A 23,045-nucleotide genomic window follows, 5' to 3' on the forward strand; every position below is an offset into this window, starting at 1 on the left:
GTGTGTTGAAATAATACTGTACAATCAAATACTGGACAATAAAAAACCTACCTCTGCACTCTATACTCCTGTAATACCAATATCATTGCAGTCCTCTGAAAAATCATTGACATCTTCTCTGGAATTTACATAGGCAATGCTCTCTGCTTGGGTACTCTCCCCTATCTCCTTCCCCCTTCACTAGGCTAACTCATATACAGACCTTCTCTAATTCTCAAGGCTGAATAAGGGACTCTATGTAGTGCTCCTAGACCACTTGTATCTATCACCTGTTGTACTATGTGCCCCTCGAAGGCAAAGTACTTGACACAGAGTAGGTTCTCAATAAATATCTGCAGAATGAATGAATGAATGAACGAATAAACAAATGAATATATGAGGGTGGCCCCTTTTCTCATTCTTCAGTCTAATCCCATCCTACCTAGAGGCATAAGATAAAGTGAGAAAAGTAAAAGGTAAATAATGAATAGATGCTCATTCATTCACTTTGGGAGCACCATCATGAATAGTAGAAAGGGAATCAGATAATGTCCCTTTAAAAAAAAAAAATAAGATTTTATTTATATCCGAGAGAGACAGAGACAGAGCACAAGCACGGAGAGCAGCAGGCTGAGGGAGAAGAAGGCTCCCCACTGAGCAAGGAGCCCGATGCTGGACTTGATCCCAGGACCCTGGGATCATGACCTGAGCCAAAGGCAAACACTTAACTGACTGAGCCACCCAGGCATCCCCAGATAACGTCTGTTTTAAAAGCTGACTTCAACTCAGAAAGAGCAGAGAAACAGGATAAGATATGTTTGCATGTGAAAGAAGCCACTATTCATAGCCTAAAACTGTCAGGACTGCTGAAAAACTGGCCAATAATTAGAAGATGCCATGTGGATCTTGGAATCCAAACACCCATGTGTCTTTGTAAAAGTAATGGCTCCATCTGGCCATGTCAATAAACAGTACATGATTTCTTAGCTGCAATTATTATCCTAATACACCCAGAAAGAGGAGAAGTCCTCCAACATCAGCCTGAAGGGAGAAAACATGTGTTTACTTAACACCAATGACTCTACCACTGCTCTCACCTGTGATCAAAAGAAATAATGAGAAATAATTAGTGCTATCAACCCCAGCTTTCTATGCAGCAAAGACAACCTATTTTAGTTACAAAATAGTATATAGCAAATGATCCCAGTTTGGGCTAGGGGAAAGGAAAGGAGACTATCTAGAAATGTTTCCATCTCTCTGTGTGTCCACCCATCTATATTTTTGTGCACTGGAATGTCATTCTGGATTTTCCTCATGCAAAGGGCCCATGCTGAAAGGTAACCCAGAAACTTCTTTTTAACAGAGACCAGTTGTTGATGTAATAAAACTCCTGCTATGGCTTAGATGAAATTTATTTTCAAATTAAGTCATAAGAGATGTTTCCATTTTTGTATCTCCCTGCATGGGAAGCAGAGTTAGTTGTATTTTCATCTGAAACTTTTCCTTAAGTCAGGGTACAGCTTCTTCCCTCTGCACTGAGTTATGTGAGCCTGGCATATTTTTCAGTTGACACCACGAAGAACACACTGAGAGTGAGGAAAGTGTTTAAGGAAGAAGACATTTGGTTTTATTAACTGGTTACACCATGAAGTTACCTGGTAACTTTATTGATCTATTCAGCTCAGTTTCCATCAGGTCTGAGCTAGGAGGGGGCAGGACATAGGTGATAGAGAGGATCAATTGCTGCTAGTTCTCGGGCCCACAGGGGACTGTTTTCTCCCCCATCCACCCTCTATTGCTCATGACACATGACAAATATTTCTGGGGTTTATTTATTACTATTTTTTAGTTAAAAGAGAGCCAGATAGAAGATACAGACACAGAGATCAATGGAACAAAATAGAAACTCCAGAAACAGACTTACACAAATACAGCCATTTGATCTTTGACAAAGCATAAACACAGTTTGGCACAGGAAAGATATTCTTTTCAACTAATGGGTATTGGAACAATAAGTCATCCATAAGGAAAGAAAGAAACCTTAATATAAAGCTCACACCTTACATAAAGATTAACTCAAAATAGATCATAGGTCTAACTGAAAAACATAAAACAATAAAGGTTTTAGAAGAAACACAGGATAAATCCTTGTGACTGGGGTTAGGCAGCGAGGTCTTAAAGATAAAACCAAACAGAAGATTCATAAAAAAAAAACTGAACTGATAAACTGGACTTCATCAAACTTAAAAATTTTGTTCTTCCAATGATACTGTTTTGAGTATGAAGAGACAAGCTATGGACTAGGAGAATATATCTGAAAACTACATACTCCATAATAGACTTGTATCCAGAATATACAAAGAACTCTCAAACTCAACAGCAAGAAACAAATAACACAATTAAAATATGGGAAAATAACTGTAATAGACACTTCACCAAAGAGGATATAAGAATGGCAAATAAGCATATAGAAAGATAATCAAAATCATTAACCATTAGAAGAATGCATATTAAAAACATGATAAGATACCATTACTTACATACTTATTTGAATGGCTAAAATACTGACAATACCAAGTGCTGACAAGTACTTGGGGCAACTAGAACACTATACACTTCTGCTGGGAATGTGAAATGGTACAGCTACTCTGGAAAATGACATGGTGATTTCTCATAAAGTTAAATATAAATTTGACCCCCAACAATCCCACTGCAAGGTTTATAGCCTAAGGAAATGAAACTTGGTTTATATAAAAACCTGTACGTGAACACCTGCAGCAGCTTTATTTGTGATAGTCCAAAGCTGGACATCCCCCCAAAACTATTCAACAGGTGAATGGATAAACTGTGAAACTTGCACACCAGACTACTATGCAACAGCAAAAAGCAACAAACTGCTGATAAACACAACATGGGTGAATCTTAACTACACCATGCTGAGCAAAAGAACCAAGGTTACATACCATGATTCCATTTATTTGGCATTCTGAAAAATTCTCAAAAAAGATCAAGCCGTAATTGTGGAGAACAGATCAGTGGTTGCCAGGGTGTTTGGGGTGAGGTGAGGATGTGACTACAGGCAGATAGCTGGGGGAACTTTTGGGTTGGTGGAAATGTTCTGTGTCCCAGTTTTGGCAGGGTTTTCTTGAATCTATATATGTGTCAAAATCCATAGAACTTTTCATTAAAAAGTGTTACTGGGGCACCTGGGTGGCTCAGTCGTTAAGCATCTGCCTTCGGCTCAGGTCATGATCCCAGGGTGCTGGGATCGAGCCCCGCATCAGGCTCCCTGCTCGGGGGGGAAGCCTGCTTCTCCCTCTCCCACTCCCTCTGCTTGTGTTCCCTCTCTTGCTGTCTCTCTCTGTTGAATAAATAAATAAAATCTTTAAAAAAAAAAAAGTGTTACCATAGATAATTTTTTAAATACAGACCCAATAATATTGATTATAATGAAAATAAAATCAAGTTGCCAGATTCTTCATAATATATTCTGTGTTATTTTATTGAAAAAATATAAATATTGTGTAAGGTAACCAAATAGTGCCTTTCTTTAAAAAGACTTTTTAAAGAGCATTTTCAGGTTCACAGAAAAATTGAGAGGAAGGTACAGAAATTTCCTATATATCCCTTTCCCCAACACATGCACAGCCTCCCCCATTACCAATATCTGCCACCAGAGTCGTACATTTGTGCAGTTGATGAACCTCATTACCACCCAAAGTCCATAGTTTATATTGTTTCACTCTTGGTGTTGTACCTTCAGTATTGTTGGATTTGATTTGCTAATTTTTACATTTTTTAGTTGTTGACCTAGGGTTTGCAATATACACTTACAACTAATCCAAGTCTACTTTCAAATAACACTATACCACTTTACAGGTGGTATGAATACCTTATAATAACAAAATAATCTTAACTCCTTCCTCCCATCCCATCTATCCCTGGTGTTATTGCTATCATTCATTTTACTTGTACATAAGAATATTTAAGTAGTGGGGCGCCTGGGTGGCTCAATCGTTAGGCATCTGCCTTCAGCTCAGGTCATGATCCCAGGGTCCTGGGATCGAGCCCCTCATCAGGCTCCCTGCTCTGCGGGGAGCCTGCTTCTCCCTCTCCCACTCCCCCTGCTTGTGTTCCCTCTCTCGCTATGTCTTTCTCTCTCTGTCAAAATAAATAAAATCTTAAAAAAAAAAAAAAGATTTAAGTAGTACATATACATAGAATATACATAAGCACACATAATTGAATACAATTAACAATTGAACATTTGAACAATTGAATAATTGTTTTGGGGTTTTTTGGTTTTTGGTTTTTTAAAGATTTTATTTATTTGAGAGAGAGAGAGAGAGCGGGGGAGGGACAGAGAGAGAGAGAGAAGCAGACTCCCCTTCAAGCAGGGAGCCCGACATGGGACTTGATCCCAGGACCCTGGAATCATAACCTGAGCTGAAGGCAGACGTTTAATCAACTGGGCCACCCAGGTGCCCCAATTGAATACATTGTTGCTATTATTTTGAACAAACCATTTTCTGTTAGCTCAAATAAGAATAAAAAATAAAAGTTTTAACAAATGTTGTTAAAATGTCTATACTACCCAAAGCAATCTATACATTTAATGCAATCCCTATCAAAATACCACAACAGCATCTTTCACAGAACTAGAACAAACAATTTTAAAATTTCTACGGGGGCACCTGGGTGGCTCAGTTGGTTAAGCGACTGCCTTTGGCTCAGGTCATGATCCTGGAGTCCTGGGATCGAGTCCCGCATCGGGCTCCCTGCTCAGCAGGGAGTCTGCTTCTCTCTCTGACCCTCCCCCCTCTCATGCTCTCTCTCTATCTCATTCTCTCTCAAATGAATAAATAAAATCTTTAAAAAAATAAAATAAAATAAAATAAAATTTGTACGGAACCATAAAGGACTCTGAATCGCCAAAGCAATCTTAAAAAGAAAAGCAAAAGTGGAGACATCACAATTCCGAACTTCAAGTTACACTACCAAGCTGTAGTAATCAAAACAGTATGGTGATGGCACAAAAATAGACACTTAGATCAATAGAACAGAATAGGAAACTCAGACATGAATCCACAATTATATGGTCAGTTAATCTTCGACAGAGCAGGAAAGAACATCTAATGGAAAAAGTCTCTTCAACAAATGGTGTTGGGAAAACTGGACAGCTACATGAAAAAGAATGAAGCTGGACCATTCTCTTTCACCATACATAAAAACAAACTAAATGGATTAAAGACCTAAATGTGAGACCTGAAACCATGAAAGTCCTTGAAGAAAGCACAGGTCGTAATTTCTCTGACATAGGCCACAGTAACTTTTTCTAGATAGGTCTCCTGAGGCAAGGGAAACAAAAGCAAAAACAAACTATTGGGACTACATCAAAATGAAAAGCAGAGGACATAAACAGACATGTCTCCAAATAAGATGTACAGATGGCCAACAGACTCACAAAAAAGATGTTCATCATCACTTACCACAGGGAAATGCTCATATGAGGTATCACATCACACCTGTCAGAATAACTAAAATCAACAACACAAGAAACAACAGGTGTTGGCGAGGATGTGGAGAAAGGGGAACCCTCTTGCACTGTTCGTGGGAAAGCAAACTGGTGCAGCCACTGTGAAAAACAGTATGGAGGATCCTCAAAAAGTTAAAAATAGTACCCTACAACACAGCAAGTACACTACTAGGTATTTAGCTGAAGAATACAAAAATACTAATTCAAAGGGATATATGCACCCCTCTATGTTTATAGCAGCATTACTTACAATAGCTAAATAATGGAAATAGCCCCAGTATCCATCAATTGACATATGGATAAAGATGATGTGATATATCTATATCTATATCATCTATATCTGTATATATCACAATGGAATATTATTCAGCCATTTAGAGGAATGAAATCTTGCCATTTGCAACAACATGGATGGAGCTAGAGAGTATTATGGGTTTTTTTTTTTAAGTTTTATTTATTTATTTGAGAGAGAGATTGAGAGAACGAGTCAGGGGAGGGGCAGAGGGAGAAGCCGACTCCCTGCAGAGCAGGGAGCCAGACATGGGACTTGATCCCAGGACCCTGGGATCATGACCTGAGCTGAAGGCAGCCCTTAACTGACTGAGCCACCCAGGCGCCCTAAAGAGTATTATGTTAAGCCAAGTAAGTCTTCAGTGTTCTTCTTTTTCTTTATGTAGATCCACCCTTCTGACCTATGTTATTTTTCTTCTCTAAAGAACTTCTTTTAATGTTTCTTTCCAGGCATGTCTACTTGGCAACATATTCTCTTAATTTTTGTTGGTCTGAGAAAGTCTTCCTTTCTCCTTCACTTTGAAGGATAATTTCACAGGGTACAGAATACTATGTTGGTGGTTTTTATTCTGTCAACACTTTCAATATTTCATTCCACCCTCTTTCTGTTTGCATCATTTCGGAGAAGTCCTCTATAGATAGGTGTTTTTTCCCTTCTTTCAAAAAAATCCCAAAGAGGGGTGCTTGGGTGCCTCAGTCAGTTAGGTGTCTGCCTTCGGCTTAGGTCATGATCCCAGCGTCCTGGGATTGAGCCCCACATCAGGCTCCATGCTCAGCAGGGAGCCTGCTTCTCCCTCTCCCTCTGCCTGCCTGTCTGCCTACTTGTGGTCTCTCTCTCTCTCTCTGTCAAATAAATAAATAAAATCTTTTTTTAAAATCCCAAAGATTTTTTTCATTTTTAAAATTTTCTGTAATTTAAATATGATATGCCTAGATTTAGTTTGTTTTGGTTTTGTTTTTGTTGTTTTGTTTTGCTTGGCATTTGGCACTTAGTGGACTCGGTATTCTCTGAGCTTCCTGGATCTGTGGTGCAGTATCTGCCATTTAATTGGGGAAATTCTCAGTCATTATTGTTTCAAACATCTCTTCTGCTTATTTCACTATTTCTTCTGGTATTCTCATTACATGTATGTTACACTCTTTGTGGTTGTCCCACAGTCCTTAGATATTTTGTTCTGTTTTTTACAATCTTTGTTTTCTTTGCTTTTCAGTTTTGGAGATTTCTATTGAGATAGCCTGCAGCTCACAGATTCTTTCCTCGGTGTGTCCAGTCTATCATGAGCACATCAAAGGCATTCTTCATTTCTCTTTCAGTGTTCTTTATCTCCAGCATTTCTTTTTGGCTCTTTCTTAGGATTTCCATCTTTCTGCCTACAATGCTTATCTGTTCTTGTATGTGGTCTACTTTACTCATGAGAGCCCTTTGCATATTAAACGTAGTTGTTTTAAATTTCCTATCTGATACTTCCAATACCCTATAATGTCTGATTCTGATTGTGATTTTTGTCTTTTCATATGCCTTGTAGTTTTTTCTTGACAGCTGGACATTCTGGGTCAAAGGATCAGCTGCAAATAGGCCTCTAGTAAGGTGGTGCTGAGGTCCAGGGGGAGGGGAAGCCTTCTCTAGTCCTATGATGAGGTTGCAGACTTTTGGTGAACCTGTGCCTCTGGACTGTGAACTTCCTTAGTTTCTCAGTTTTTTCTTCCCTCCTGAAGTGGGACAGGATGGCTAGAGTGGGCAGGAGTTGGCTGTTTTATTTCTTTCCCATGAGGGCTAAAGCTTACTGGAGTTGGGTATTTCCCTTCTTCTGGGTCAGTTCTTGATAACACCCCAGCAGGTTAGGCTTTGGTTAATGAGTTTCTGCTAAAGGCAGGCCTTGTTAAAAAGAACAGACTGCTCTGGTGTATTTAAAAATGGTTCCTTCTCCCTCCCCCACAGGAAGCATGAGGACATTTTTTTTCTGGTAATTACTGTAAGGATCCGGTGGAGAACCTAGAGGAAAATCTCACAAAATTGTGGAGGACCCTCATGACTGGGTCCCTGGAGTTTTTATCTCAGAGTTGTCTGTACCAAGCCTCCAACAACATGTCAATCATAGTTCAGGTTTTCCTGCCCTGCTGTCAGTTCCCAGGGAGGTTTCTTTCTCCACATTTCTGCTCTGGTAAGCTGGGATTCTCTGTATTCACCTATCTGTCTCTTCAATTCAGAGGGCAGTGGTCTGCCCTGTGGCATCTTTTCTCTTATGAATCCAAGAAGAGTTGTTGATTTTTTTGGCCTGTTCAATGTTTTACTTGTTAGGATGAAGTGGCGACTAACAAGATCCTTACGTGTGGAAGCAGAGATCAGACATCCGGTAGTGTCTGATCTCTTTTGAACTCTCGTTATTAGGTCTCATATACTGCTAATTATTAAAATGCTAGTCATGGTTTTAAACTTCAGAATCAGGGAGCTAACAAGTCAGATTGAAATAATTAAGTCTAATATTATGAGAGAAAGATCAGGAGGGTCATTCTGGACATGTAAATGTCCTATTACTGCCTTGGACAGTAACCTTTCTGAATGATACATTTTAATAACCAGGTATATTGGAAATTTTTAAGAGTATGTAGGGAGAAGGAGGAGGAGGAAGAAAAATACAAAAGGAAGTTAATGGTTGTTATTTTGGGATGGTGGAATAATTACGGGCTTTTTTCCGTGCATTTTTTTATACATTTTCTATAATGAGTATATGCTATTTATAATCAGCAAATGGTGTAAATGCTACAAATTGTTATTAAAATAAAACAAAAAGCTCATGTCTTGATGCTTCCCTTATATTTGCTTTCTAGTTTTGCCACTATTATTCTGCATAATTAAAAAGCAGTTTCAATTTTATAAATGTTTGAAAGTAGGAAAATATTATTAGCACAACTATAAAGTATTTATGTCTGTGCTGGTTTTCTTTATTAAGATGTATCATGCTGAGGCAGGAAAGATATAAACGGAAGAAAACAAAAAATATATGTAGGTCAGAGGCAGTAAGAGAACATTCATAAATCATTTCACAGTACATGTCTATCTTTTCAAGGTAGCTATACAGTTTCAGGGGCAAGCATTTGACAGAACTATTTGCAAGTACGTTGGGAAATTTTAAAAGAATCTTCAGACTACACAACCAAACTCATCACCCTCTTGCTTGGTACAAGTTCTGTGCTGGGTGCCAACAATGCAAAGATCCTACTGATTCCATAGGTTCCTTCTTTAGGTAAAGTTAGAGAGTCAAGGCCAAAGTATAAAGAATGGTATCATCAGTCCTGTACTGATGGGTCACTCTCCAGCTGGCCCAGACAAATTGCTTCAGGAAATCATGGAAAGGAAGGCTGAGAGCACACTGACAGCATACTGAAGAGGTGAGTGCTATGAAAGGTAGGTGGGAGGGAGTATCTTAAGCCAGGGATACCATCCAGACACAGGCATAGAGACACTGTCCCGGACCGTGGTCACAGCAGACCACCTGGAGGGTGCCTGACTAGTTTAGAGAGATTACACAAGACACTGAATTCAAGGCTAGGATGTTTTGATTTTTCCTTGTAAGCAGCGGAGAGCCTTTGAAGAATTTTGAACAATGCACTGATATGTCAGACACTGTTCTTTAAAGTAACTTACTTTGCAGCTAGTTGTGTATGGGATTATCCACCTCAACTAGCCTGTCAGCCTCGCAGGCAGAGATTGTGTCTGGTTCGCTGTTGTCATGGGACTCAGAACCGATACTAGACACTTCAACACCCAGTGCGCAAATCAGAGAAGGGTGGCCCCTTTCCCAATCCTATAAGGCTAATGTTTGGTGAGCTGACCACACCAGTGTGAGCAAGACCTTCCAGGGAGAAGCAGTCCACACAAAGTTTCATGGTTTGGTAAGTAGAGCACATTAGATTTCAGCCCCACTCATCCCTCACTCAGGTATCCTTGTGCAGTGCACAACCTAACATTAGGCAGAGACCCTGAGAAGCCACACATAGGGGACTGGTTCGGAAGTGGTGTAAATGCTACAAATAAATGCTTATTTATTTTAATAACACACTACCACTAGGCAGTGAACTAGGGTGAGAGCAGGAGGGTTAGAAAGAAGAGGAGAGATCTGAGCAACACATAAAGTCTCTAGCACTTTGACTGGAGTGGCTGCTCTAAGAGGTCCTGGGTATTGTCTACCACCAGCACATGACTTTCTTACAAATTTGCTCCATTCAGCTCCTCAATGATGCCTCTTAATAGAAAATTCTGTTTTCAAAGCCTTGTCTGAAGGCATTGGTTTCTTCATAGATGGACCCCAGTTTCCTCCAATCCCATTTGATGGTGTTCAAGCATGAGAGCTTACTCAAGGAAGCTTTGTTTCTTTGAGTCAATAGTACTTATAAATACCTGTCCTTATGCCATCTTAGAAAGAAGCTGTGAAGGATGTGAAACAATTGGTCGTCATTAATATTCTGGTGGTGAAAAGGAAATGGTGGGGGTGGGGAGAGAGATTATTTCTCTTATGGGTTTCTGGGTTATCTGTGAAGACCACTTCTATCAAAGTGAGGTCCCTCTGAACCCCACACCACTCAATGTCTACTATCCCAGAAACACTTGTTTGCCTTGTGGCATTTCTGGTTGTTCCATCCTGGTCTCTTTCATTGGTGCTTCCTCTTTCACTGGATATCTCTTTGCAGAGTTCCTTCTAGTGTGGTCTTGTGTATTATTTTTCACTTACTTTACATACCATTTAGCAGTCCTACCCACTCCCATGACTTCAAATGTCCCACTGCCATGACTCCCACTGATGACCTCCAGCTCATGCCTCTCTTCCAAACACCAGATCTTACAGTATCTTGACCATTTGGCATTTCCTTCTAGATATCTTGAAGATTTCTCAAAATCAACATATCTAAAACCTAACTGATTAGTTTTCATCTTTTATCATGAAAGTAATAGATTCTCATGGTAACAGGTGAAACCATTTGAAATATACAAAGAAAAAGTAAGAACTCTACATTGCCTCTACATTTGTATATACATACCATTTAGGTTTTGTTTTGCTGTTTCTTTTTACAAAAACAGGATAATATTATATACACTTTCTCTGCATCTTGCCCCCTAACAATGTAGTGTATAAATCCCCCCCAACCCCTGCCCTACCATGTTTGCTGCTATAGACAGAATTCACTCTTTAAATAGCTATATAGTAGTCCATGGTATAAATGTGCCACAATTTACTCGACTTCTGATGGGCATTCCCTTTGTTTCAAGGTTTCTGCCTGGAAACAACGCCACAACTCATCTATATCTTTCAGTAGTCTAGAATGGCTTAAATAATATAAGAAATGTCTTTTCTTCAAAGCTTAGATACAACTCAGCTGCCAAAGCATTCTGGCCTTTAAAAGTGAAAAATCTCCATTTTTGAATATCTCCCAAGGCTACTGATATGTTTAATTTTTCTATCCCTTCTAGGGTCAGTGCTGGCCATTTACATTTGACTCAAAAATCATCCATTTCCTCTAAATTTTCAGGTTGACTGCCACAGACTTTGCATAATAATGTTCCTTTATGATTGTTTTCATCTCTTTCATACTAAATTCTTGATATTTCTCTCAAATCTGTTCTTTGTCCAGTTTTAAGGAGATCAGAAAAAGGAACCACCCTCATCCCCAAAATGAAGTCATCTTTGACTCTTTCCCGTCCTTCACCTTCCACATTCAATCTTCCCTTCAACCCTGCCTGCCTCCAAAATAGCTCTTGGGTCTATCCATCCAATCCTGACCACCAGTGCCCCTTCTTCTCTACATCATCATCGCATCTAACCTGGACTATTCCAGTATAAACTGTCCCTCTACTTCCTTACTTGTACCTCAGCACCATTTCCACACTGGGGTGAGCAATCTTTTTTTTTAAACAGAAGGGGAGAAAGCCCGATTTTTATTATAGATTATATATATATCCCAAAAAGATGTGAGACTCCTGGGGTGAGCAATCTTAAAATTCTCATTGGATCATATCTCTCTCCTGCTCAAACTCTTAAATAGAATTTCATTTTTTTTTAAATAATTTTTTTAAAGATTGTATTTATTTATTTGAGAGAGAGAGAGAGAGCATGCATGCGAGCAGAGGGACAAGCAGACTTCTAGCAGAATGCAGAGCCTGATGCAGGGCTCAATCCCATGCCCCCGAGATCATGACCCAACCTGAAATCAAGAGTCAGATACTCAACTGACTGGGCCACCCAGGCACCCCTGGAATTGCTTTTTGTGGTAAGTTCCAAAGTCCTTTTTTATGCCTACCATCTTGTGTGACCTGATTCCTGACTACTTCTCAACTCTCATTTCTCACTACTCCTCTCCCCCATTCCCATAAAATTTTAGCCCCAATTATCTTTTTTATTTCTTTAAAAGCACCAAGCAAGAAAGGATGCCTTATTTAATAAATGCTGGTATAAAAACTAGCTCCCTACCCTGAAGAAAATTAAGTTTTCTTCACTCTATCTCATACCATATTTTTAAGGTAAAATAAATTCATACTTCTTAAATCTTGAAATAAATTTTAAGAGAATATATGTAAAATCTAGGAATTGGGTTTCAGTCAAGAAACCCAAAAGGTATATAAGAAAATACAGATATATTTGATTATATAAACATTAAAACTGATTATGTGAACAAAGGTACCACAAAAACTAAAAAGGTAAATAATAGTTCAGGATAAAATAGTCACAAGATAAATGAAGAAAAACAGTTACTATATGTGTCAATAAAGAGCTCTTACAAATGATAAGAAAAAGACAAATATTCCAGTAGAAAATATAGGCAAAGGAAAATAAAAGGAGAATCTGTCTTTTGCTCTCTCTCACACATGCACACACACACACACCATCACCACCACCAACAACAAATCAAAATGATCAATAAAATAGTTATCTTATAGTGCAGGAAATGTAAAATAAAGTAAGGAATTAAAGAAGTAATATCACTTTTTATCTAACTGGCAAATGCTAAAAAGAGTAGAAAATTGTGTTGCTGACAAGGATTTGGGCGAATTATCCTTCTGAAACATTATCAGTATAAGTATGAATCATTGTTACCTTTTTGGAAAGTATTCTGGCAATATCTACCAAAATTTAAAAAATATAACCCAGAAATCTCACCCTTCAGAATTCAACCCCCCAAAATAAATAATCATATATAAAAGTATCAGATACAAGTTATAATGATGGTATCATCATCTTAAATACATTTCACATCAGGTACTGTTTTAAATATTTTACAAATATTGAGCCACTTTATCTACATGACAAGCCGATAGAGATAAGTGCTATCATTATTTCCATTTTACAAGTGAGCTAGAAAATATAAGTACAAGAATGTATATTATAGCATTATTTATAATGGAGATAAAGGATTGTCTATCAATGGTGCAATAGTTGAATAAAAAGTGACCATCCACATCATATGATAGTGTGCAACTATTTGAAAGAATGATTAGAATCAATGGTTCTCAACCCTGGTTAAACATAGAATCATCTGGGGAGCTTTTTTTAAAAAAATATTTTATTTATTTATTTGCCAGAGAGAGAGAAAGAGAGCACAAGCAGGGGGAGTGGCAGGCAGAGGGAGAAGCAGGCTCCCCCCTGAGCAAGGAGCCTGATGGTGGGATTTGATCCCAGGACCCAGGAATCAAGACCTGAGCCGAAGGCAGACGCTTAACCAACTGAGCCACCCAGGTGTCCCTTATCTGGGGAGCTTTTGAAATAGATGCTTGGACCCTACCAATTAAATCAGCATCTGAGGGTAGTAATCTATAGGTAGTATATATATAATAACCTGGAAAAAGTATGGAAATATACAGATATGGTTATTAGTTAAGAAATGGGATGCAAATGGCTCACAAATGAGGGACAGAGAGGGAGGAGGCAGAGACAGTATGGGAAGAAACTAAAGAAGAAAAAGAGGCTTTCAGCTGCAGTTTACCATATAAAACAGCATATATTCCTATAGTAGTTATCCCAAGGAAATGAGGTTTCAGGTAAATTTTTAATACTTTTCTGCATAAAATAAATTTTCTATAAGCCCACATCATTTATATAATCAGAAAAAAATTTCACATTATTATTTTTTTTAAGTGATGTGTTGCTTTTAGCTCACAAAATGCCCTCTGCTGGAACAAGGTACCCTTGATTATTTGCCTGGCTAACTCTTATTCTTGAGGCCTCAACTTACATTTCAGTTCCTGTAGATTATAAACTGCCATAAACCTATGGTAAAAAGCCACGAATTCCCTTGAGATGGATTTGTTCTCTCTCACACTCAATCCTGTCCCACTGTCCTTTTCTTCTAAAGCACTTATCCCAGTTTGAAATTATTTGTGTGACTACTAGTCTGTCTCCCCCTCTAGAGTAGAAGCCACAAGAGGTCTGGGACCAGGTCTATTTGCTCTCCATTGAATTCCTAGTGCCATGCCCAGTGTTGGGCACATAGGGGTCTCAAAAACTCTTGGTAAGTGCTTGGATCATATCTCTGTATTTAATAACTTTCCACATGTTCCTACCTTATGCTTGAATGGGATTTTGTGGTCTCTGATGTCTGGGACTGTGTCTTACACCTTTTTATTCTCTTGACTTCTCAGCAGATCCATCTGTGGCTGATTGGATATGTTGCTGACCCTTGTTTCCTTCAGGAGCATCACCATTTTCTTTTATATCATGCCCATTGCTGCTGTCACCTTCTCCTGCTGCTCTGGGAGAAAGATAAATTGGGATAAGGGACCCAATCATCCCTTTCAGTTCTTTTGACTATGCTTCAGCAACTTTGATTATAACTAGATGATTATTAGTTGCCAGGTCAATTACAGTTCCCTTTTTTGTGAGCTTTCTCCTCCTCCGCCCCCCAGGGGTAGAGTTTCCTGTCCCATCTTGGTATGAACTGAATTATGTCCCTCCCAAATTCATCTGTTAAATTCCTAACCCCCAGTACGTCAGAATGTGACTGTATTTGGAGGCAAGACCTTTCAAGATGTAATAAAATTAAAATGAGACCTTTTGAGTGGGGCCCTAATCCAATCTGACTGGTGTCCTTCTCAGAAAAAGGAAGAGACACCAGGATGTCTGCATGGAGGAAAGGCCATGTGAGGACACACGAGAAGACAGTCATCTGGAAGGAGCCTCAAGAGAAGCCAACCCTACTGGCACCTTGATCTTGGACTTCTATCCTCCAGAACTGTGAGAAAATTGGGGCGCCTGGGTGGCTCAGTCAGTTAAGTGTCTGCCTTCAGCTCAGGTCATGATCCCAGGGTCCTAGGATCGAACCCTAGGTAGGGCTCCCTGCTCAGCTCAGCCTGCTTCCCCCTCTCCCTCTGCCTGCCGCTCCCCCTGCTTGTGCTCTCTCTCTCTGTCATATAGATAAATAAAATCTTTAAAAAATTTTTTAAATTAAAAAAAAGAGCTGTGAGAAAATAATTTCATTGTTTAAACCACCCAGTCAGTGGTATTTTGTTATGGCGGCTCTAGCAGACTAGCACACTCACGTGGGTTTTCCGGGGCTGGAGAGAGACATCTTAGTGGCACCACCCTTTGTTGTCCTCTCTCCCACCAGTCAACCAATTGCCCCAGGAAGGTGGAACAACCTTTCAGCTGATGTCTTCTGAAGGGTGAGTTCTTTGCTTTTCTGGGACAGGTTTCGGATGCTCTTCCCACCTCTCCCCGAAGCTGGGGACAGCATTATCATTCTTCTTTACTCAGGAGTTCAAATCTTAGGATCACAGGAAGCTCACTATTACCACCACCCTAATTACCCATTTATTATTTCTCTATAGGAGGCCTCGCGGGGACTCTTCAAATGAGTCTCCTGATGATCTGTCTTGGTAACATAGAGTTCTTGATGTAGGCATCCAAATCAGGAATCTATTAAAGTAAAATCTTTCTTCTGAGCTCTCCCTCAGGACTTTAGAAAAGTCCACAAAGTCCACAAAGGCTACATTAGATATAACACCCTAACTTTCCTCTGAGAAAGGAAAAACCTCTCAAAGTACATGCTGGAGGCATCATCTCCAAAAGGAACACTCAGAGCCCACTTCTGTCTCACTAGTCAGAAACCACAGTATTTGTTATTGAAACATGATTAAGGAAACCAAATGTCAAGGAAAACATGGCTTTTTACCATAGGTTTATGGCAGTTTATAATCTACAGTCAATATTGAGAAAATAAAATTTGGCCTTTTGGGCCCCTAAAAATAAAAATGATCAAGGTCAAACCATCCAGAAAAAACAATAACAACAATAAAAATAGAAAAAAATTAATGAAGTCTGATACCTAAACATCAATGAGTCTTTAATTATTAAACATTTAATTAAAAAAACCTGTGGAACAGAGTGCCAAATGACCGGTACCAATTGAAATAACTCTTTTATATTTGGCTATAGTTCCTTAATTCATCATACAAACACTAAAAATTTTTCATTACCAAGTCTCTGCCTCATATCTAAGCTTCCTTGGGGTCATGGGATAATGGAGTGAACACGGAGACAAGTCTGATTTGCAGAACTTAGTATATTTTTACCGTCTTAATTTTGCACTCTAGCATCAGAAGAGGTGACATGATATTTAAGCCCTATGTAGAAGAAGACTATGACAAAGTCCTATTAACAAAGGATATGTACATTAAATCCCCTTCTGCATTGCAATGACTATCACAGCCGCCTCCCAATTCATTCTCTCCCATTACCATGACAACCCCCATCAGTCATAAGCAGCCAGAACAACCAGGAAGTAAAGACTAAGCCTTTATCTCCACCTCATGTGGCTTTATTTCAAATAATCTTGTTTCTCTGTAAATTCTTGCCTTATTACAACATTGAGCAGTCAGTTATTAGCACTGGAGATATCCAAGGATTCTTGGGCTCCTGGCACCAAGAATTGCTTAGGTTCTGCTTTCCTCTTCAATATCCAATTGAGAGCAAGATTACATAAATCCTCAGCTTTCCAGCTCAATCTAATTATACATCAATCATTAAATGAAACTTAAGTGATCTAAGATAAATGATAATGTTGAATGACACCATGCAACACATATATCATATAAAAGCCCTATCAAAAAAGGACATGAAAAGGCGCCTAGGTGGCTCAGTCGTTAAGCATCTGCCTTCAGCTCAGGTCATGATCCCAGGGTCCTGGGATCAAGTCCCACCTCGGGCTCCCTGCTCAGCAGAGAGCCTGCTTCTCCCTCTCCCACTCCCACTGCTTGTGTTCCTGCTCTGGCGATCTCTGTCTCTGTCAAATAAATAAATAAAAAAAATCTTTAAAAACAAACAAACAAAAAAGGACATGAAAGAAACAGCATAGAGGTCAACCACATCTACAGTTTTTTGTACCCCAGCTTGAAAGCCTAGTACAGTTCACCATAACTTCTTTTGATTAACAATCTCTAGAAGCTTCCTAAGCCAAAATATCTGTTATAAATATTTCAGGTTAATTGAGATGACCCAGTTAAAGATATAACAAACCATGGCTGTAATTACTGGGGAATTATAATAGTTTTTCTCCACAAGCTGGGGACACAGTAATTATTCTTCATATAGTTTGTAACCCTGAATTGGGTAAAAGCCAACTACTTCTAGAAGACTGCTATGTAAAGTAGACAGAAAAATACATAACTGACAAATCTGTCTGCAATTTGAGGGTCTATCAATAACTTGGTTTTAATCTCTTGATAAGTGAATTTTGCATTTCCTAACTTAAAGTCTTAAGTAAAATCTGTAGAATAGCTGTGTACATTTAAGTTTTCAACAACAACAACAACAAAAAATATTCATTACATTAAACATGGCGCCACACTGAAAAGTTGCAAACTGATTGAAGACAAATGAAAACGACCTATTTTAATGATGAGAGAAATATAGACACTTAATTGTAACACAGGGTGTAATAAGTACAACAGATAAATATGCACAAGACCACTGATGGTGTTAAAGTAAGTAAAAGCAATGTTGCCTGGCAGGTTAGGGAAAAATTTCCCTGAAGAAGGAACATTTAGACTGAGCCTTAAAGGTGACAAGGATTCATGAGGGTGTTTAGGAAGGGAAGGGTGCTCATGAAAAGAAAATAACAGCTGCAAAAGCATGGAAGCAAGTGATGCCAGTGAAAATGGCAGAGTAGAAACCTTCAAAAATTCTCCCCTCCATAAAAATAATGAGAAAATTGGCAACAATGGGCAAAAGCAGCTTTTTCAGAAAGCAGTAAGTTAACCAAAGCCTTGCAGGATTCTGGGCAGGATTTATTCAAGAACACCTGCAGAATTTTGGTAAAAAGAAAGAATTTTGCAATGTTTTAACTTTTCCTGTATTTCACTTACCAACTCTATATGGCCTTGAAAATTAACAGCCTATACTCATGGTGAAAACTAGCAGGCTGGCAGCCACCAGAGGAAACAGACAGGGATGGAGTTCCTCCAAAGCCTCATTCCCAGAGAATTATCATTATTTCATCTGCTAGTAGTTCTTGTCCTTCCTGTCTATATCTGACCTCACTTGCTGTCTGTATTTGACCTGACTCTGGGTTTTTCCAGTACAAACAGACTTTTCCCTCAGGACATTTGTCAAAACAATTATAATCAATTGTTTAACTTCATGGCTGCTTGAAGAGGTGAATAGTAGTTGGGGCAAACAATGGACTAACCAAGAACTTAAAAGAAGAGCTGGGGAATGAGATGTTCATAGAGGCTTTGGAAAGCTCCTGTGTATTTCTGGGAATCTAAAAGTCTATGCCTATACACAGGGTTGTGCATATTGCCATGGCTGTAAAAATGCTCAGAAAAGACCTGTGAAGGCCCTATGCTCTCACCTCTGGCTGACTTGAGGCTCTGTACAAGCAGGAAATGAGTGCTAAGGCAAAGTTGTAAACTGCCTGGCTGTTTGTTGAAGGCATACCCCCAACACACAATGGAGTCCCTTGGCAAAGAATGGGAATCATATTCGTTCCAGGTGGTTAAGGAAATCTCTGTCCAATCACTAGCTGACTACTGAGCTAAATGAGCAGAGACTTCAGTGGCCACATATAATATAGAACACAGACTACAGAATTAGTCCAGAAAAATCACTAAACAAATAACAATATTCATAACAAGTAGAAACAACAAGAAACACTCGGGAGGGGAGGAAGCTGATTTCCACAGTTGTCATGTTATATATTTAAGATGTCTAGTTTTCAACAACAACAAAAAATATGAAACATTCAAAGAAAAAATAAATCATGGCACATACACAAGAAAAAAAGGCAATTAATAGAAACTGTTCCTGAGGAAACCCAGACATTGGATTTATTAGACAAAGACTATAAGTCCATGATCTTAAATATGTTCAGAGAACTAAAGGAACCATGCCTAAAGAACTAAAGGAAAGTATACAAACAATGACTCATCAAATAGAAAATATCAGTGAAGAGAATTTATGAAAAGGAACCAAGTGGAAATTCTGCAGTTTAAATGTAAAATAACTAAAATGAAAAAGTCACTAGACAAGATCAATATCAGATCTGAACAGGAAGAAGAAAGAATCAGCAAACTTGAAGATAGGTCAATTGCAATTTTCCAGTTGGATGAATGGAAATGAAAAAAGAATAAAAATCAACAGAGCCTCAGAGACCTGTGTGGGAAATAATCAAATATACCAACAAATGCATTATAGGAATCCCAGAAGAAGAGGAGAGAAAAGAGGGCAGAAAGAATATTTGAGAGGAGCACTTGGGTGGCTCAGGCGTTAAGCGTCTGCCTTCAGCTCAGGTCATGATCCCAGGGTCCTGGGATCGAGCCCCGCATCGGGCTCCCTGCTCAGCAGGAAACCTGCTTCTCCCACTCTCACTCCCCTTGCTTGTGTTCCTTCTCTTGCTGTGTATCTCTCTGTCAAATGAGTAAATAAGATCTTAAAAAAAAAAAAAAAGAATATTTGAGAATATTTGAATTCCTAAATTTGATGAAAAACATTATTCTAGATATCCAAGAAGCCCAATAAATTCCAAGTAGGAAAAACTCAGATACTCACAACTAGACACATCATAAACTGTTGAAAGACAAAGAATCTGGAAAACCTCAAGAGAGAAGTGATAAATCATGTACAAAGAATTCTCAATAAGATTAACTACTGACTTCTCATCAGAAGCCATGGAGTCCAGGAAGTAGTGGAATGACATATATGAGGTGCTAAAAGGAAAAGAAAAAAATAACCTGTCAACCAAGAATTCTATAATAAGTAATGCTATCCTTCAAAATTGAAGATATTCACAGATAATCAACAACTGAGAGAAGTTATCATTAGCAGACTGGCCCTACAGAAATACTAAAAGTAGTCCTCCAAGCTAAAATAAAAGGACATTAGATAGTAGGTTGAATCCATATTAAAAATAAGGAGCATTAGTAAAAGTACCTACACAGGTAAATAAAAATAAAATATAAATATGTATTTTAGTTTCTAACTCTCTTTTCTCCTATATGATTTAGAAGATAGCTCCATAAAGCAATAATTATAAGTCTGTATTGATGGGTACATAAGCTATAAAGGTGTAATTTATACATCAATAAGAGCATGAAGGGGGAGGGTAAGGAATAGAAGTATACAGAAGCAAAGTTTTTGTATACTATTCAAGTTAAATGGGCATCAATCTGTATTAGATTATTATGAGCTAAGATGTTAATTGTAATCCTCAAGGAAATCACAGAAAAAATAAGTTAAAAGTATATAGTAAATGAAATGACAAAAAAATTAAAATAGTATACTAGAAAATACCTACCTAACACAAAGAAGGCAGTAATGGAGGAAAAGAGGAACAAAAAGGACAAAATGTACAGCAACAAATAGCAAAATAGCAAATGTAAATCCTAACTTATCGGTAATTATATTAAATGTAAATGGATTAAGTACACTAATGAAAAGGCAGAGAATGAAGAATAGACTTTAAAAACCAACTCATAAAAACCAATATGATCCAACTCCATGGTGTTTATAAGAGACATACCTTTAATTCAAAGACATAAATAGGTTGAAAGTAAAAGAATGCAAAAACAAAACAAAAAACAGTAACCAAAATGGAGCTGGAGTGGTTATATCAATCTCAGGCAAAATACACTTCAATATAAAAATTATTGCTAGAGACAAAGAAGGATAGTTTTAAGTGATAAAGGGTCAATTCATCAAGAAGATATAACAATTATAAACATATTCATAAACCTAACAACAAAGACCTAATGTAAATAAAGCTATAACTGACAGAATTAAAGAGAAAAAAAGACAATTAAACAATAATAGTTGAAAACTCCAATACCCCCACTTTCAATAATGGATAGAAGAACTAGACAGAAGATCAAAAAGCAGACAGAAGACTTGGACAACACTATAAAGCAACTAGATCTGATAGACAGCCATAGGACACTCACCTATCCACAGCAGAATATACTTTCTTCACAAGTGCACATGGAACATTCTCCAGGAGAGACCATATGTATGACCATAAAGCAAACATCAATATTTTTTAAAGGACAGAAATCACATGAAGTATGTTCTTCAATCACAAAAGAATTACATTAGAAATCTATAACAGTTGGCACCTGGGTGGCTCAGTCAGTTAAGCATCTGACTCTTGATCTCAGCTTAGGTCTTGGTCTCAGGATTGTGAGTTCAAGCCCCACCTTGGGCTCCATGCTGGGCGTGGAGCCTACAAGAAAGAAAGAAGGAAAGGAAAGGAAAGGAAAGGAAAGGAAAGGAAAGGAAAGAAAGAAAGAAAGAAAGAAAGAAAGAAAGAAAGAAAGAAAGAAAGAAAGAAAGAAAGAAAGAAAGAAAGAAAGAAAAAGAAGGGAAATCTTAAACAGTAAGAAACTTGGGAAATTCAAAAATAGTAAAGGGACACCTGGGTGTCTCCATCAGTTAACCATCTGCCTTCTGCTCAAGTCATGATCTCAGGGTCCTGGGATGAAGCCCCATGTCAGGCTCCATGCTCGGTGGGGAGTCTGCTTCTCCTTCTCCCTCTGTCCCTCCCCCATGACTCGTGATCTCTCTCTCTCAAATAAATAAATAAAATATTTTTTAAAAAATAGTAAAAATTAAGCCACACACTCCTGAATAACAAACATGCCAAAAATGAAATCACAAGGGAAGTTTTAAAATACTTTGAAATGAATAGAAATGAAAACACAACATACAAAGACTTATGGGATGCAGGTAAAACAGTGTTTAGCAGGAAATTTATAGCTGGAAACGCCTACATTAAAAACATAGAAAAATGTGAAGTCAATAACTTCAACTTCTACCTGAAGAAACTAAAAACAGAAGAGCAAACTAAACTCAAGGAAAGCTATAAATAGTAAATAATAAAGATGAGAATGTAATTAAATGAAACAGAAAATAGAAAAATAATAGAGAAAAATCAATGAAACCAAAAGTTGGTTGTTTGAAAAGATCAATGAAACTGACAAATCTTTAGTTAGAATGACCAAGAAAAAAAGGGAGAAGTCTCAAAATACCAAAATCAAGAATGAAAAGAGGGGACATCACTAGTGATCCTACAGAAGTACAAAGGAAATAATAAGAGAACACTATGACCATTTGTATGCCAAAAATTAGATAACCTAAATGAGCAAATTTTTGTAAAAGACACAAACTGCCAAAACCAATCCCAGAAAAAAGAGAACATTTGAATAGACCTAAAACAATTAAAGAGTTTTAATTAGTAATCAAAAAACTTCCTAGAAAAAAACCACCTCAGACCAGATGGCTTCACAGGAATTCTACCAAACAATTAAAAAAGAATTTACACCAATTATTTATAAACTCTTCCAAAAAAATAGAAGAGGGGGAAACACTATCCAACTTATTATTAACCTAATACGAAAACCTGACAAAGACATCATAAGCAAAGAAAACTATAGACCAATATCCCTTATGAGTATAGGTTGAAAAATCCTCAAAATACTAGCAAACCAAATCCAGCAACACATACAAGGACTATACACACATGATGACCAAATGGTATTTATTGCAAGAATGCAAGGCTGTTTAACATATAAAAACCAAATAATGTAAACCATCATATTAATAGTATAAAGAACAAAGTCCACATGATAAGCTCAGTAGAGGCAGAAAAAGCATTTCACAAAATCCAACAGCTTTCATGATAAAAAAAGAAGATAATCAACAAATTATGAAGTTTGTTAGGTCATCTATGTAAATGGCCATCTACTAAAAACCCATAGCTAACA

The 23,045-nt window shown here is 38.0% G+C and overlaps 1 protein-coding gene across 1 annotated transcript in view; it reads right to left on the minus strand.

Moving 5' to 3' along the window:
* The window catches only part of MAB21L3 (mab-21 like 3), a 45,187-nt gene extending 30,523 nt beyond the window's left edge, over positions 1–14,664 (minus strand). The window contains exon 1 of the mRNA XM_064588584.1: positions 14,358–14,664. The gene's annotated coding sequence lies outside the window, so the exon portion shown is untranslated. The remainder of the gene's footprint in view (positions 1–14,357) is intronic.
* Positions 14,665–23,045: the final 8,381 nt, after the last annotated feature.

The sequence above is a fragment of the Mirounga angustirostris genome, unplaced genomic scaffold (assembly GCF_029215605.1).
Source record: "Mirounga angustirostris isolate CCGP_5_RB_7025 unplaced genomic scaffold, mMirAng1.0.hap1 SCAF_4, whole genome shotgun sequence".
Classification (NCBI taxonomy): domain Eukaryota; kingdom Metazoa; phylum Chordata; class Mammalia; order Carnivora; family Phocidae; genus Mirounga; species Mirounga angustirostris.